Raw genomic sequence first — 18,155 nt, 5'->3', positions numbered from 1 at the left:
CCGGCCCGTTACAAAAAAAGGCATCCTCGTTTCGGGCGGGTCGGGTGGCGGGTTGAGGATTAAAAAAAACCGGCTATAGTTGGTTTGGTTCGGTCGGTTACGGTTTGGAGCCCAGTCCGACCGAACCTAATATAAAAAAAATTCAACCGGCCCAAGTTCAGCCGGCCCAAAAAATTCAGCCCAACCGCTGAAGGTATAAAAAACGGTAGAAAGGGGGGGTTTGAATAACGTTTTCAAGATAAAGCTTCCACCTTAAAGATTTTGACAAATCTTTCGAGAACTTAAGTGCTAAAGATAAGAGATAGAAAAGCACACAAGGATTTTATCCTGGTTCACTTGATAAATCACTCAAGCTACTCCAGTCCACCCGTTAAGGTGATTTCTTCCTTCTTAGAATGAAGGCAATCCACTAATCAGGTAAGAGTTACAACTGCACTTGAAACCTACAAGTGACTAACAATTACACTGACTTAGCTCACACTAAGATTCACTCTCTTAGTCTTCTCTAGGATCCGATCAACCTTGATCTCCTAAAGGAACTAAACAAACTGTTTATCAAAGAATTGTTTACAAGAGATTTGCTTCTAAAAAGCTAATAGTAAACACAATGAATTTCAGATGAAAGAAAGCTTAGAAGAATTTGAATTTGTCTTGCGCGTATGTGAATGCTTCTAGCCTCTTCTTTCAGTCTTCAGCCTCTTTATATACTCCAAGGATTAGGGTTGAGCGTTGCATGGGAAATGCTACCGTTGGAGGGCAGTTCTGGAAAATCCAGCTTCTGCTGTGTCTGAGACTGTTAGGTAGGTCGTCAGGAAGGTACAGTTGCTTTTGTACTTGGATAGCGACTTGACCTTTAAACCTAGGAGACTTCTGATCAGGAGAAAGCTTCATGTTGGAACTTGTGAAGCCGGTTGATCAGAGTCAGAGGGAAAGCCCAGACCCTCTGACCATTGTATCTTCTGATTCTGAACTCAGAGGGAAGTACATGGTCTTCAGAGTATCTTGCTTCTGGACATCAGAATTTCACTAATCAGCTTCTGGATCTTCAGAGTCTTCTACACCATCAGAACATCTGAACCTTCAGTGTTTCTTGGTTATCAGACTTTCTGGATCTTCAGAACTTCTAGTGACTGAGTCCTTATCAGAGCTTGTATAACTTCAGATCTTCTGAAGTAATTCTACTGTTCATACTGAACATAGATGTTGCGAAAGCGTTGCTTGGGTCACTCTATATGCACAGTGCTTCTGATTTGTGTGAGATGGAATTGAGGTCAGAGCCTGTAGACAGCACACTCAGAAAAACACGTTAGAGTACCATAATTGTTCATACTCAAAAGTTAACTTGTAATCATCAAAACATAAGAGTTGTACTACTAGATCAAAACTTGATCTTACAATCTCCCCCTTTTTGATGATGAAAAAACTAAGATTTTTGATGAACAATTCTTAAACATTAAACTGAATTCACTCAGAGTTTAGGGATATAGAATAAAACTTATCCTGATGTGAATAGTTTGTCTTGCTCATTCTGAATTCAAGTCACTGCTTGATTCTGAGCTTAGCTCCCCCTGAATCTAATACTTGATGAAAACGTTAGTAAAGTCTAGATTCTGAGCTAAATAATATAAGAGTTCAGAGTGAAAAATATTATGACATAGATGAAAATAGAGTAATCAGAGCGCATAAGTAATCAGAGTCAACGGACAAGGTATCAGAGTCTTGGGTATCAGAGTCAAACTAAAATCACTTCAGAAGAAGTGAAATGTATTCCTTGTATTTGCCCAGTGACACATCTATGGTCATAAAGGTGGAACTCTTAAGTTCTCCAAAAGAAAAACTAAATCACACTAACACATCTTACACATCAAAAACTGGGTGTACTCCCCCTTTTTGTCATAAGCAAAAAGCTTGGGGTGTGAAAAACTTAGCTTGAAGTACAAGGTACTCCCCCTTAGAGAAGGTCTAAGTTTTAACAAAAACGATGCAAGAATCAGAGTTAGGCGAATTAAAGAGAAGAGTTAATGCAAAAGAAGAACGTTTACCACCGGCCAAAGTAGTAAAGATAAGGGTCAGTTACAAAGAACTTAACCTCTAGAAACTGCAGGAGCATTAACTTTCAGAGAGAGAGTGAAGCCTATATAAAGCGATGGAGAATGGGGTAAGCTTCACAACTCGAACAATACCATAAAAAGAGAAATGGCATCAAGCATGATCGCACTAGAAGAACTGAGAAAGAAGGCCTTTGAGGAGGACTTGTTCCTCAATATTAGGCATCCAGAGGGTACAACAACCATCTCAGAGCTAACACGGACACTGCTGGAGGAGGACCTGCGTCCAGAGTTGAAGAAAAACTTGCGGGAATTTCTTGCCTTCGTGGAGGAAGTGCAAGAACTCAGCCAGCTTGAACTGAAGCTACTGGAAGAAAAAGAGATCTTGGAAAAGAAGCTCAAGACTTCAGAAGAGATTCTGGAGAGGGATGAGCGAAAAGACAGTCTCAACAACATCCAGTATGCACTGGAGCGTCTGGAGAAAGAAAGGTCAGAGCAGCGCCAGGAGTGCAGAAGAATGAGGAGGGATCCTCCATTCTAGGATTGTTAGGGAAAAGAAAAATATGTATGATGTAAATGCAGTTTGTGATGAATAAAGAAAATTTTGCAAACATAATGTCAGATATATATATATATGTATGATGTGCGAAAATAAATAACGAAAAGACATAACAGAAAATAATAATAAAAAAAAACTTAAAGAAAATAAAACTAGGGTAAGAAGAAAAACGAAGAGATCCTAAGACTAGGGTTTAGTAGATCGACGCAGAAGTTCCATCATCATTTCCTTCATGTCTATTAGCATAGACTCATGAGTATCAAGTCTTTGTTCCATGATGTCGAGTCTGGACGAGCTTGACTGGGTAGAGCTGGAAGGAACATTCTGAGCAGCTTGAGGAGCTGGAATGGAAGCAGAGGCAGCAGGAGTAAACACTACTGGTGCAAGTGCTTGGCATCTAAGAGCGTCAGCCTCAGCTTCAAGTCGTTCTGCCTCTAATCTGGCTTGTTCAGCTTGAGCTGCTGCTTGACGTGCAGCTTCTTCTGCTTGTTCTTTCTTTCTTTTGGCTTCTTCAATAGCTTCAAGTATCTTCTGTCTCTGTTCTTGTTCATGAAGAGCCACCCTTCTAGCGAACCTTTGCTTTGCAACCTCGATCCTCTGACTTCCCTCTGCATTCAGAAGCTGCATCATAACCGGAACTTGAGCCACTAGCCAAGTGCTCAGACGGTTCCACTCTTCAGCCACATATTCAGCATTCTCTCTTAGGTCAGTCTGACCTTGCACATTGCGTAGCATCAATGAAGCTTCATGATGGAAAATATTGATGCACTCAGAGAGAGATGTGGGTCGGAGGTGAGTGTAAGGAATTATGGAGAGGTTGGTTTCAGGAGAGGCTGGGTGATTGCTGCTATGAGCTTCAGAGACACCTTGTGGAGAGCCAATGTTAAACATTTGAGCATTTGGTTCAGAGGTTCCAAGGTGAGGTTCTGAAGTTTCAACCAGAGGATGGGGTGATCTAACTGAGGAGTGGTTAGACACAGATTGTTCTGGTTCGGGTTCTGGTTGAACTGGCTCTTGTTGGTCAGGGGCAGGTTGAGCTTGTTGAGCCAAAGGGTCTGCCTCATGTAAAGGATTAGCCAAGATAGGTTCATCTGGATCTACTAGACGTTCAGGTCTAGGGCCATGATATCTCCTAGGGCTTGGACAAGTGAGATAATACTCTTCTAAGGTAGACACCTTTTCTTTTCTGACCTCCATGAATTTTCTAATGGATTCAGAGTTGTTGGAGGGAGAAGAGTCAGCAACATTAGTTGGGAAGGATACATGTGTATAGGCTGTGGAAGAGTCTGTATCAGTGGTTCTGGGAGCCAGACGTTCTGATGCTCTTGGGACAGAGTGATCAGAGGTTCTGGGTCCAGGTTCTGTTTGATTGGGCTCTGGTTGTTCAGGGATAATGGGTTCAGAAGTTAATGGGTTATACTGGATGGTGATGGGTGAGGTTGGTTCATCTGGCCTAGATGGTTGGTTCTGGAGCAAATTCCAGAGAGGTGCTTCAGTTGGAGACCTTGGGGAATGTGGTGGAGAGGTGGTTTGTGCAGCTGGTTGGGACTCAGGAATGAGAGTGAGTGGATTTGAAGATTGTTTGAGCATGGCTGAGATGGGGAGTGCATCAAATAAATTCAAATCATCATCAGAAGCAACTGCAGACTTACTTGATTATGCTGATGATCTTGTCACTCTGGCAGGAGTTTCAATCCTTCTGATCACTTCAGCAGCTGGTTCCACCCGGGTAGGTTTCACCACTATTCTGACCTGCTTCTTCTTCTTCTTGGGAGAAGGAGGACCATCCTCATTATCACCATCATCATCATCATCTGGTTTGCTGGTATCATCATGTTTTCTCTTGGATTGACCAGCCTTCTTCCCTTTGGTCAGAGGGACATCTGATTCCTCAGAGGATTCTTCGAGGATCATCTTCCTCTGAACCTTCTTCTTGAGAGGAGAATCAAGCTCTGGTGCAGGAGGCAGCATTCTGTAGAACTCATCAACATCAATCTCAAAGCCTTGATTCCTCAAATCCTCAACAAAGCACCTGATTGCTTCTGGGTTGTCTGCCTGGGTCCACACAGGAAAGTCATTCAGAGGGACTCTCCTTTTTCTGATTTCAGAGGATGTGTCTTCATGGGCAGGAGCAATCTTCTTCTTGACCAGACACATTTTCTTCAGAGAGTTTGCAGTGAAGACATCACTGACAATGGTGGTCAAATCCTCTACGCATCCAACATTGACCAGATCTTGAATAAGGCCACTCTCAATGAAGAGATCAGACAGCAATCTCCCAAAAGGGATATACTTGATTGCGGACTTGATGGAGGCAGTAGTCCTTGACTTCCGGATACATTCCTTCAGGTATGAGAACAGGAAGAAAGGGAGGCAGAGTTTTCTCTTGTCTTGGATGAAGACAAGCATTGCCTTCTGGCAGAAATTGATGTAATTTGGGGAACTGCCCTTTGGCCTCTGGTTGATGCAGTTCAGCAGAATCTTGTGCCAGATTCTGAGTTTGGGATGAAGATCCATCACTTTGTAATTAGTCTTGCCCGGTTTGTAATTGGTGTACAGGGCCTTGTTGGTCTCATCCTTCGTTTTGGGTTTCAGCTTCGATTCAGTGAATTGGAATCGATACCCACGAGCAGTTTCTGCACCCAGCAGATTCACGAATGACTTCTCTGTAATTATGATCTTCCTTCCAAGAATATGAGATACCACCTGAGTATCATCGCAGTCGGCATGCTTCCAGAATTCCTTAATCAGTTTGTCATACACCGGTCCTCGAAGCCTGTTGAAGTAATTTTCCCAACCTTGAGCTTGGACTTCAGGACGAAGATCATACCCATTTGTAGCAAGATTGTCGAGGTCGAATCTCCATTCTGCCAGTACTTGAAGTTCCTCAGGAGCATATACGCAGTGAACGGCACAGCCCCGTTCTGCAATCGGAATGATCTGTTCTTGAGCTTGACCTTGATCTTGATTCGGATTCTCAGGACCCCTTTGACCTGTTGCTAAACCCACTACCATATGAGGGAACTGGGCTGCATCTGCAGTATCTCTTCTGGTTTGTCTCACCATTGTTGGAGCGGTTGAAGGTTTTGGGTAGAAGATGAAGGTTGAAAGATGAAGAGAGAGCGAGAGAGAAGTCGAGGGTAAGCGGTTTTGAAAAATACAGGAGAGAGAGAGTAAAAACCGAAAGTGAAGGAGATCGTGTGTGTATAGTGGATTTTGACAAATAACCGTTGTTGATTCAAAAAGCAATTTAAAATCAACGATTGAAAATTAAAGATAGATGGTAACAGTAAATACACATATCACACACAGGAGAGAAGCACATCTACACGCAACATGACAGACTGTCACACGGGCACAAGGAACTATGCATCAGAAATACTGACACACGTGTTGCTGTCTCAGCTTCAGAGTCAGTACCAATGGGTACACACACTCTGATTGAGTTACCTTCTGGACTAGACATCTTCTGATCAAGAAGTATCATAGTCAGAGGTTCTGATCCATCTTCACTCTGGACAAAAGTCCATGTTCAGATTTTTCAGAATAAAATTAAATCTATCCTCTGCTAAGGGCTTTGTAAAGATATCTGCCCATTGATGGTCAGTATCAATAAACTTCAGAAGAAGTACGCCCTTCTGTACATAATCTCTAATAAAGTGATACTTTACCTCAATGTTCTTTGCCCTTGAATGCAAGATAGGATTCTTACTCAATGAGATTGCAGCAGTGTTATCACAATAGATTGGGATATTGCTCTCAAGGATCTGATAATCCTCCAGCTGATGTTTCATCCAGAGCATCTGGGTGCTGCAAATTGCTGCTGAGATATATTCTGCCTCTGCAGTGGATAGTGCAATGGTTGATTGCCTCTTGCTTGCCCATGAGACTAAATTGCTTCCCAGAAATTGACAATTTCCTGAAGTGTTTTTTCTCTCTGTTCTATCTCCAGCATAATCAGCATCACAATAACCTGAAAGCTTATACTCTGATGTTTTCTTATACATCAAGCCAAGGTTAGTGGTGCCTTTCAGATACCTTAGGATCCTCTTAACAGCAGTTAAGTGGGTTTCCCTTGGATCTGATTGGAAACGAGCACATAAGTGAACACTAAATAATATATCAGGCCTAGATGCAGTTAAGTATAGAAGAGATCCTATCATACCGCGATAAAGCTTCTGACATACTTTACCACTTTCATCTTCTTTCTCCAGAATGCATGTAGGATGCATTGGAGTCTTGACCACTGTAGATTCCAGCATATTGAACTTCTTCAGAAGTTCTTTAGTGTACTTGCTCTGATGGATATATATTCCTTCTGGTGTTTGATCAACTTGTATACCCAGAAAGTACTTGAGTTCTCCCATCATACTCATCTCAAATTCAGCCTGCATCATCTCAGAAAATTCTTTGCATAGAGATTGATTAGCAGAACCAAATATAATATCATCAACATAAATTTGCACAATTAAGATATCATCTTTATAAGTTTTGCAAAAGAGAGTTGTATCTACTTTACCCCTTACAAACTCATTCTCCAGAAGGAATGAGCTGAGTCTCTCATACCATGCTCTGGGAGCTTGCTTCAGACCATAGAGTGACTTCTTCAATTTGAACACATGGTCTGGCTTCTTCTCATCTTCAAAACCTGGGGGTTGATGAACATAGACTTCCTCTGAAATATAACCATTTAGGAAGGCACTCTTCACGTCCATCTGATGTAGAACTATGTTGTGATTCACTGAGAAAGAGATCAACAGTCTGATTGCCTCTAGTCTTGCTACTGGAGCAAATGTTTCAGTGTAGTCTATTCCTTCCTGCTGGCTGTAGCCTTGAGCAACTAGCCTTGCCTTGTTTCTGACTACGTCTCCTTTCTCATTCAGCTTGTTTCTGAACACCCATTTTGTTCCAATTACATGGACACTCTCAGGCTTCTTCACTAAGCTCCAAACATCGTTCTTGGAGAATTGATTCAATTCTTCTTCCATGGCCAGAATCCAATCCTTGTCCTGAAGAGCTTCATCTATGGACTTGGGTTCAATTAAGGACACCAATCCTTTCAGACTAAGCAAGGTCTCTTCAGAGGGTCTGAAGGTTGATCTGGTTCTGACTGGTTCGCCCTTGTTGCCCAGAATCAATTCTTTAGGATGAGCTGCAGTGATTCTGCTCTTCTTCAGAGTTTGTGAATCAGAGGGACCATCTTCTTCTTCTGGTTCATCTTCCTCTGGCTCAGCTTCCTCTGGAGCGTTGCCTTTGTCAGAAACATTAATGCTTAAATCTGCAAACTTCTCAACTAGCTTTGACTGGTCAGAGTCAAGCTTATCGTCAAATCTAACATGAATAGATTCTTCAATAGTCTTAGCATCAGTATTATAAAATCTAAAACCTTTAGATCTTTCAGAGTAACCAAGTAAAAGACATTTAGAAGACTTAGCATCAAATTTATGCAATCTATCCTTAGTATTGAGAACATAACAAACACAACCAAAAGGATGAAAGTAAGAAATGTTGGGTTTTATGTTCTTCCACAATTCATAGGGAGTCTTATTCAGAATTGGTCTCACAGAGATTCTGTTCTGAATGTAACATGTTGTATTTACTGCCTCTGCCCAAAAGTGCTTGGCCATGCCAGTTTCTTGGAGCATGGTTCTAGCCATCTCCTGAAGAGTTCTGTTCTTCCTCTCAACAACATCATTTTGTTGAGGAGTTCTGGGACAAGAGAAATCATGTGCAATTCCATAGGAATCAAACACATTCTCAAACTTGTCATTCTCAAACTCTCCACCATGGTCACTTCTGACACGCACAATCCTACAAGCCTTCTCGTTTTGCACTTGGGCTATGAAGGTAGAGAACACAGCATGAGACTCATCCTTGCGGGTTAGAAACTTTACCCATGTCCAGCGGCTATAGTCATCAACGATAACCATCCCATATCTCTTGCCACCTATAGACTCAGTTTTCACTGGTCCAAAAAGGTCGATATGCAGAAGTTCCAACGGCCTTGAGGTTGAGACAACATTCTTTGCCTTGAAAGGGACTTTAGTGAATTTGCCTTTCTGACATGCTTCACAAAGAGCGTCTGAAGCGAACTTCAGATTGGGTAAGCCCCTGACAAGGTTTAGCTTGCTCAGCTGAGAAATCTTTCTCATATTGGCATGCCCTAACCGTCTATGCCATACCCACTGCTCTTCATTAACAGAAAGAAGGCACTTCACATTCTGAGCCTCTAACTCAGATAATCTGATCTTATAAATGTTGTTCTTCCTCTTGCTGTTAAACAGAACAGAGTCATCGATCTGACTTACAGCCCGGCAGGACTTTTGATTGAATATAACATCATAACCCTTGTCAGCTAATTGACTTATAGACAATAAGTTATGTGTTAAGCCGTCTACCAATAACACATTATCAATGCATGGACTACTATCTACACAAATAGTACCAGTACCAACAATTTTACCCTTTTCATTTCCTCCAAAGCCAACTTCGCCTCCAGGCTTAAGTTTTAGCTCTTGGAACATACGCCTTTCTCCCGTCATGTGACGCGAGCATCCACTGTCCAGATACCATGATTGGTGTTTCAGTGGAGCTATCAAGGATATCTGCAACATAGATAATCTTGTCCTTAGGTACCCACTTTCTGGGTCCTCTTTTGTTAGTTACCCCAGAGGTTCTGATCACCTTGGGTGTCTCAACATGATATTTTAAAGGAATTTTTGCATTATATTTAGACATGGAGAAGGATCCCTTTTTAAGAGGGGCTTTAGAAACTTTAGCAGGTAAAGGATCAGGCAATATGGTACCAGAGGGAACAAAGCATTCATACAAAGATTTAGCTTTAGACACAGAGGGCTCATTTCTAATTGGTTTAGAATAGCCAATGCCATGCATTCCATTTCTGCTTACGCCATAGATCATTGAAGCCATTAAGCTTCTATCTACGCTCTTAGCCAGGAATCTTTGAAATGACTTTTCATACTTAGACTCATTTCTACAATCAGAGGCATCACAGGCAACTATTTCTTCTAACTTAACAATCTGGTTCTTAAGCACAGAGTTAGAATTGATCAAAGCATGATTATCATTTTTCAAATCAGAGATAATTTTCTCATGTTCAGAAGGAGTCTTGGAAACAGCAGATAAGTCCTTTTTCAACTTCTTATGTTTAGACAATAAAGAGTTATACTTATCCATGATATCAGACAAGACATGTTTCAGTTCAGAGGTAGAGAAAGAAGCGAATACCTCATTTTCATCGTCTGAGTTAGGATCTCCTTCTGATTCTGAGTCAGAGTCAACAGCTTCCTTTGACTCTGCTCCTTTGTCTTTGACAATAGCCATGAGTCCTTGGACTTCACCATCAGAGTCAACATCCTCTGACTCTGATTCATCAAATGTCACCATCAGACTCTTCTTTGTCTTGAAGTGCTTCTTTGGCTTCTTGTCCTTCTTCAACTTTGGACAGTCACTTTTGTAGTGCCCTGATTCTTTGCACTCAAAGCATGTGACTTCCTTAATTGAGGACTTCTTCTGGCCTGAGGATTCAGACTTTCCTTTTGCCTTTCCAGAGCCTTTGTACTTGCTCTGCCTGTGCTTCCAGATTCGGTTGAGTCTCTTGGAGATCAGAGTCAGCTCATCTTCATCAGAATCTTCTGATGCTTCTTCAGATTCTTCTTCTTCAGCTTGAAGAGCTTTTGACTTCTCAGCCTTAGCCTTTTCAGATTTTGATTTCAAGGCTATAGACTTTTTCCTCAGATCTTGCATCTCAGAGCGCTTCAGCTCATGGCATTTCAAAATGCTGATGAGTTCTTCTAAACTCATATTCTCAACATCTCTCGTGAGCTCTATTGAAGTCACTAAAGGCATCCAGCTTTCAGGAAGACTCCTAAGAACCCTTATGACATGATCTTTTGTTGTATAGATCTTGTTGAGAGGTCTTATGCCAGCCACAAGCAACTGAAATCTGGAGAACATTTCTTCAATGGACTCATTTGGCTCCATGATGAAGGATTCATATTTTTGGATCAAAGACAATGCCTTTGATTCTTTGACTTTCTTGTTTCCTTCATGAGACATCTTCAGAGATTCAAAAATGCCTTTTGCAAACTCACGATCTGTAATCTTCTGGTACTCTTCATAAGAAATAGCACTTAGAAGAATTGCTCTTGCTTTGTGATGTTGTGAGTACAGCTTCTTTTGATCTGCAGTCATCTCTGACCTTGGGATCTTCTTGCCATCTGCATCAACTGGACGCTCGTAGCCATCCACAATAATATCCCAGAGATCTGCATCGAAACCCAGAAAGAAACTTTCCAGTCTATCTTTCCAATATTCGAACCTTTGACCGTCGAACATAGGAGGCTTTGCATTGTAACCATCTCTTTGAGTTTCACTGGTGGTGGCAGCCATTGTTTTTCACACCGGCCCGGATCACTGAACACTGTTAGGTGTGGTAATCAGAACTTGCGCTCTGATACCAATTGAAGGTATGAAAAACGGTAGAAAGGGGGGGTTTGAATAACGTTTTCAAGATAAAGCTTCCACCTTAAAGATTTTGACAAATCTTTCGAGAACTTAAGTGCTAAAGATAAGAGATAGAAAAGCACACAAGGATTTTATCCTGGTTCACTTGATAAATCACTCAAGCTACTCCAGTCCACCCGTTAAGGTGATTTCTTCCTTCTTAGAATGAAGGCAATCCACTAATCAGGTAAGAGTTACAACTGCACTTGAAACCTACAAGTGACTAACAATTACACTGACTTAGCTCACACTAAGATTCACTCTCTTAGTCTTCTCTAGGATCCGATCAACCTTGATCTCCTAAAGGAACTAAACAAACTGTTTATCAAAGAATTGTTTACAAGAGATTTGCTTCTAAAAAGCTAATAGTAAACACAATGAATTTCAGATGAAAGAAAGCTTAGAAGAATTTGAATTTGTCTTGCGCGTATGTGAATGCTTCTAGCCTCTTCTTTCAGTCTTCAGCCTCTTTATATACTCCAAGGATTAGGGTTGAGCGTTGCATGGGAAATGCTACCGTTGGAGGGCAGTTCTGGAAAATCCAGCTTCTGCTGTGTCTAAGACTGTTAGGTAGGTCGTCAGGAAGGTACAGTTGCTTTTGTACTTGGATAGCGACTTGACCTTTAAACCTAGGAGACTTCTGATCAGGAGAAAGCTTCATGTTGGAACTTGTTAAGCCGGTTGATCAGAGTCAGAGGGAAAGCCCAGATCCTCTGACCATTGTATCTTCTGATTCTGAACTCAGAGGGAAGTACATGGTCTTCAGAGTATCTTGCTTCTGGACATCAGAATTTCACTAATCAGCTTCTGGATCTTCAGAGTCGTCTACACCATCAGAACATCTGAACCTTCAGTGTTTCTTGGTTATCAGACTTTCTGGATCTTCAGAACTTCTAGTGACTGAGTCCTTATCAGAGCTTGTATAACTTCAGATCTTCTGAAGCAATTCTACTGTTCATACTGAACATAGATGTTGCGAAAGCGTTGCTTGGGTCACTCTATATGCACACTGCTTCTGATTTGTGTGAGATGGAATTGAGGTCAGAGCCTGTAGACAGCACACTCAGAAAAACACGTTAGAGTACCATAATTGTTCATACTCAAATGTTAACTTGTAATCATCAAAACATAAGAGTTGTACTACTAGATCAAAACTTGATCTTACAACCGCAAAGCCCCAAACCCAAACCCTAGTATTAACCTGGCTCCTCTCTCTTTCACTCTCCATTCTTCACTTCTTCATTTCTTCTTCTTCCCTTACTCTAGTTCTCCCCGCCGCCACCACCTTTCTCCTCTTCTTCGTCTCTCCAAACCCTACCTTCTCGCCGCTCCTCTGCTCCGCCACCACCCTTCTCCTCATGACCTCATCCTCTGCACCGCCACCACCCTTCTCCTCATCCTCTGCGCCGCCATCCACTGCGCCGCCACCACGCTTCTCCTCATCCTCCCGCCACCACCCTACTCCTCCTCCTTTCCGCCGCCACTTCGACATCTCCATCACACATCTCAGAATCTCCTCACACATCTCAAACCCTAGCCACTCCACCACCACAGTGCATTTGCATGCTTCATCCTCCATGCTTCTCTGATCCGAAATAGTTTGTTCATCTTCGTTACCATCGATTCTGATGTGAAATCGCAAGGACAAAGTGAACAATCTATTTCGCATGAGGAAAGCAATGGAATCGTTCTCTCCGGATCTGATCTGATATCGATTTTGTTCTTGGTTTGGTTTATGTTCATCTTACTGAAAAATTAGGGTTCTATGTTCATCTTACTGAAAAATTAGGGTTCTGACTATGTTCATCTTACTGAAATTAGGGTTCTATGTTCATGAAATTAGGGTCTCTGCAAAACCCGGTGTAAACGACCCGACCCGCCCGTTACCCGACCAACCCGAAACCGATCCAAACCGACACATCTCATGGTCGGTTACGGGCCCAATTTTATGCCATGCAGGTTCAGTCGGTGGAGATTTTTGGGCCCGAAACCGACCGAACCCGACCGGCGGACAGCCCTATTCTTAATTACTAATGATCATGTAACAAATAACGTAATGAAAGAGTTACACATATATCACACATGGTCATCACAAATATATTACACGTACAAGATAAGTATACATAGTTATCAATTTGAGCAAGACACGCTCAAACCACTAAAGTACTCATAGAGTTATTGTCCCCGAGGGTTAGCTCAAGTGGTAAGAGCTAGGGGACATAAGGGTGGGGAGGGGAAGGTCCAGGGTTCGAATCCTAGAAGGGAACTTTGAAGGGATTTTCTAACTTACTAACAATTAACCACTAACATTTGCCTATAAAAAAAAACTCATAGAGTTATTACTAACACAACTATACACCAGGATCATCAGCACAGATAAGAACACAATCAAGAGAGTCACACAAGAGTTATATGACACTATTCAAGTTAAGTAATGAATGAAAGAGAAAATATAGGTTAAAAAGCAAGCATAAAGAGAATAAGCAACCATTGCTTAAATAAGCAATTGTTGTTTAAATTTAAGAAACCAGATTGTCATGTCATATTACTTCAATGATGCTTCAAAATAAGAAACGTAGTTTAAGTGCTTCAACTAGATTAAGCAACCCTCATTTCTCTTAGGTTCTAGGTTTGAATTCCACCACACCCTTTAACATTCAGGGATTGCTCGCTGGATTTTAAAGTTTAGAGTTACTTTAGGTATCGCTTAACACTTTTAGGGAACAACTTAAATATTTAATCACCACATTTATAAAACGTTGATCCAATCAAAACATGCACCATATCTCAACTGCGTTTCTAAATTGATTTTGATAGAAGTTTTATCTCAAAAGTACATTTATGATTGGTTTTTTTTTTTTATCAGCAAATGAATAAATATATTAATGGAAGTACTAGGTGTACTTCAAACCAAATACAAAATAGAGGGAGAAGAAAGAATAGACCAAGAGAGAGAATAAATAACAGCAACAATGAGAGTTGCATAGGAGAATGAAGGTATGAAAAACGGTAGAAAGGGGGGGTTTGAATAACGTTTTCAGAATAAAACTTCCACTTTAAAGATTTTAACAAATCTTTCGAGAACAAAGTGCTTAAGATAAGAGATAGAAAAGCACACAAGGATTTTATCCTGGTTCACTTGATAAATCCCTCAAGCTAATCCAGTCCACCCGTTAAGGTGATTTCTTCCTTCTTAGAATGAAGGCAATCCACTAATCAGGTAAATGTTACAACTGCACTTGAAACCTACAAGTGACTAACAATTACACTGACTTAGCTCACACTAAGATTCACTCTCTTAGTCTTCTCTAGGATCCGATCAAACTTGATCTCCTAAAGGTAACTAAACAACTGTTTAAGAAAGAATGTTTACAAAGAATTTGCTTCTGAAAAGCTAAGAGTAAACACAATGAATTCAGATGAAAGAATGCTTAGAAGGTTTTTGAATATAGCTTGCGCGTGTGAGATTCTTCCAACAACATCTTTCAATCTTCAGCCTCTATTTATACTCCAAGGATTAGGGTTTGAACGCTGCATGGAAATGCTACCGTTGGAGGGCAGTTTTGGAAATTCCAGCTTCTGCTGTGGCTGAGAATGTTAGGTAGGTCGTCAGGATAGTACATTTGCTTTTGTACTTGGATAGTGACTTGACATTTAAACCTAGTAGACTTCTGATCAGGGGAATGCTTCATGTTGGAACTTGTGAAGCCAGTTGATCAGAGTCAGAGGCAAGCACAGATCCTCTGACCGTTGTATCTTCTGATTCTGAACTCAGAGGGAAGTACATGGTCTTCAGAGTCATCTTGCTTCTGGACATCAGAGTTTCCACTTTTCAGCTTTTGGATCTTCAGAGTCTTCTACACCATCAGAACATCTGAACCTTCAGAGTTTCCTGGTTGTCAGAACTTCTGGATCTTCAGAACTTCAAGTGACCGAGTCCGTATCAGAGCTTGTATGACTTCAGATCTTCTGAAGCATTTCTACTGTTCAGAGTGAACATAGATGTTGCGAAAGCGTTGCTTGGGTCTTTCTTTATGCACAGTGCTTCTGATTTGTGTGAGATTGAATTGAGGTCAGAGCCTATAAATAGCACACTCAGAAAAACACGTTAGAGTACCATAATTGTTCATACTAAAATGTTAACTTGCAATCATCAAAACATAGAGTTGTACTACTCGATCAAAACTTGATCTTACAGAGAAGAGAAACACATAACAGACAAGGAAAAGAGACTTGAACCAAGAATTGGTTATCCATGACCAGCCAACCAATGGAGAAAGAGCCTTCATTCCTAAAGCAATTTCCAAAAAACATTCCCTGTAGACAAAGCAGAGTCTAATGTCCAGGATAAAAAAGCCAAAGACCACCATCCACTAAGGCACAAAGTTACTGTTGCATAAGGGATAAAATGCAGATGGTGGAATCATGAAATTGACAAAGGCAGTAGGCCGGCAAACAAGATCAAAACCATGAAATCTTCTGCCACTAAAACTATCACATATTGGCTCAAAGAGTTCCTAAACAAATAAGAGGGTTCGAGCTCCATTCAATTAAAGAATAATGGAATCCCTTCAATTTTCCTTTCATCCAAATCCAAGACTTGTATTGGATTGAGTCTAGTGTTGATGATAGGTCAAGAGTTGCCCCATTGAAGACCAATATGTTTCTGAGATGCCATTTAAATCAGATTGTTGATAATTAGATGAATCCCATTCCCCATTTCTATCCCTACCGCAGCAGCTGTCCAAGAACATCAGCATGTGTGCTTTGCCTTCTTCCGGTGAGACCATAGTGATTCCTAGCCAGCGATATACTGAAATCCACACCTTCCAGGATTTAGGACATGTGAAGAACAGATGCGAGGTTGATTCCTCAGCTGCTAGACATAAGAGGCAAGTAGTTTGGGAAGTGTCTAGGATAATCCCCCTTCGTTTCAAATTTTCCTTCAATTGTATCCGATTCAACAGAACCTTCCAAGGTAGGCACATAACATTTGAGGGAGCTTTGATAGACCACAAGTTCTGGTACACTCTGTCTGGGGGTTCCAACACATCTCCTTGCAGTAAATCATAAGCTGATTTGACGGAGTAGGATCCTCTCTCTTCTTTGATCCAAACCCAGCTATCCGGTGTGCCCTCGATGAGTGAGTGATTGGTAATTATATTCATCAGCTCATCCATCATATCAACCTCATGATGCAAGATTAGTCTTCGCCAAAATAGCTCCCAAATCCAGATTCCATTTGACCATCTTCCCATCTCTTTGACAGTACAGTTTTGTTGGACCGAGAGGTTGAATAGTCTCCCAAATTTCTCTTTCAAAATACCAAAACCTAACCAGTTAACATGCCAAAAATTGACCTCATTGCATTCTCCAATTTTCCTGCAAAGACCTCCTTCTATCCATTGTCCTCCACCCTCCTCAAAACACAAAGAATGCAAGTCTTTCCACCAACAAGATGTTGTGGAAGGAACCATGTCATTGTATTTAGTAACTATCCCACTCCTTCAACATCCTCCATCGCCACTTGCCCACCAAGGCTTTGTTGAACAGTCCCAAGTTTCTAACTCTCAATCCTCCTTCCTCCTTTTGCCTACACACCAAATTCCACTTCACCCATGCTGTTTTCTTTTCTCCATCGGAGGCTCCCCAAAGAAATGATCTCATAAATTTATCACATTGAGCTAAGATCCCCACCGACATTTTGAATAAAGATAAATAAAAGACGGGGAGGGAAGTCAAAACACTTTTAATAAGACAAAGCATACCTCCAAAAGAAAGAGTCTTTTGTTTCCACTTTGAGAGTCTCTTCTTGAATTTCAAAATGATAGGATCCCAAAATCTGAGGCTCATTGGCTTGCCACCAATCGGAAGACCAAGGTACACAAAGGGGAGTCTTGAGATTCTACAGTGAAGTATTGCAGCCATCCTCCTCTCCAAGTCATTTTCTATAGCAATCCCCCCAATTTTTCTCTTAGTAAAATTAACTTTCAAGCCTGAAACTAGCTCAAAGCAACGAAGAATGCACTTCAAGGTAACCACATTTTGGATAGAAGCCTCCTCGATAAATAGTGTATCATCAGCAAATTGGAGTAAGGACACACTTAAAGGGCTAGAGTTCCCAAAGGTGTAGGGTGAGAACTTTCCCAATGAGACAACACGTTTTAACATCCCACTAATACCTTCGGCCACTATAAGAAACAAGAAAGGAGCAATCGGGTCCCCTTGTCGAAGGCCTTTCACCATCTTGAATTCCTCTGTAGGGCAACCATTAACTAGGACCGAAACTGTTGATGAGTACAAACAACCTCGGATCCAGCTAATCCACTTATAATCAAAGTTCATCCTCTCAAGCATGTAGAAGAGAAAACTCCACCTAACTGAGTCGTAGTCCTTCTCATAGTCTACCTTGAACACCAGTGTTGGCACTCCCCTTCTTTTAGTATCATGAACCACCTCATTTGCAATAAGGACATTATCCAACATGCTTCTACCACCTAGGAAAGCGGATTGACACTCGTCAATAAGTTTTGGTAAGACACACTTCAATCTTTTTGCTAAGATCTTAGAGACCACCTTGTACATGCACCCTACTAAAGATATAGGTCTAAATTCTCTTAGACCTTGAGGAGACTCCACCTTCGGAATTAGAGCTATGAAAGAGGTATTGGTTCCTCTTGGCCATTGGCCAAGAGTGTGAAATTCTGTAACCATTGCACATTTTGAAATATAAATAACTTTAACATCAAATAATTTTGGCAAATTTTGTTCATACTTTGAATTTTTTTAGGTATGGTACTTGCATTAAATAATTCAATAGATTATTACTCTCTTCGTTCCAGAAAGTTGGTAGTTTAAGGTTGTGGCACAAAGAGTAAGAAAATAATTATTGATAGTATAATTTGACTAGATTATCCTTATTTAATTTTACTAGTATGATGTGCAACTATTAAATTATACTTAGATAGAGAAGAATGTAATTAATAGAGAAAAGTTGTGGTTGGTTAATATGAAAGGTGATA

The sequence above is a fragment of the Lotus japonicus genome, chromosome 3, assembly GCF_012489685.1.
Source record: "Lotus japonicus ecotype B-129 chromosome 3, LjGifu_v1.2".
Classification (NCBI taxonomy): Eukaryota; Viridiplantae; Streptophyta; class Magnoliopsida; order Fabales; family Fabaceae; genus Lotus; species Lotus japonicus.
The sequence above is the reverse complement of the archived record's forward strand: the minus strand, read 5'-3'. Positions refer to the sequence as shown.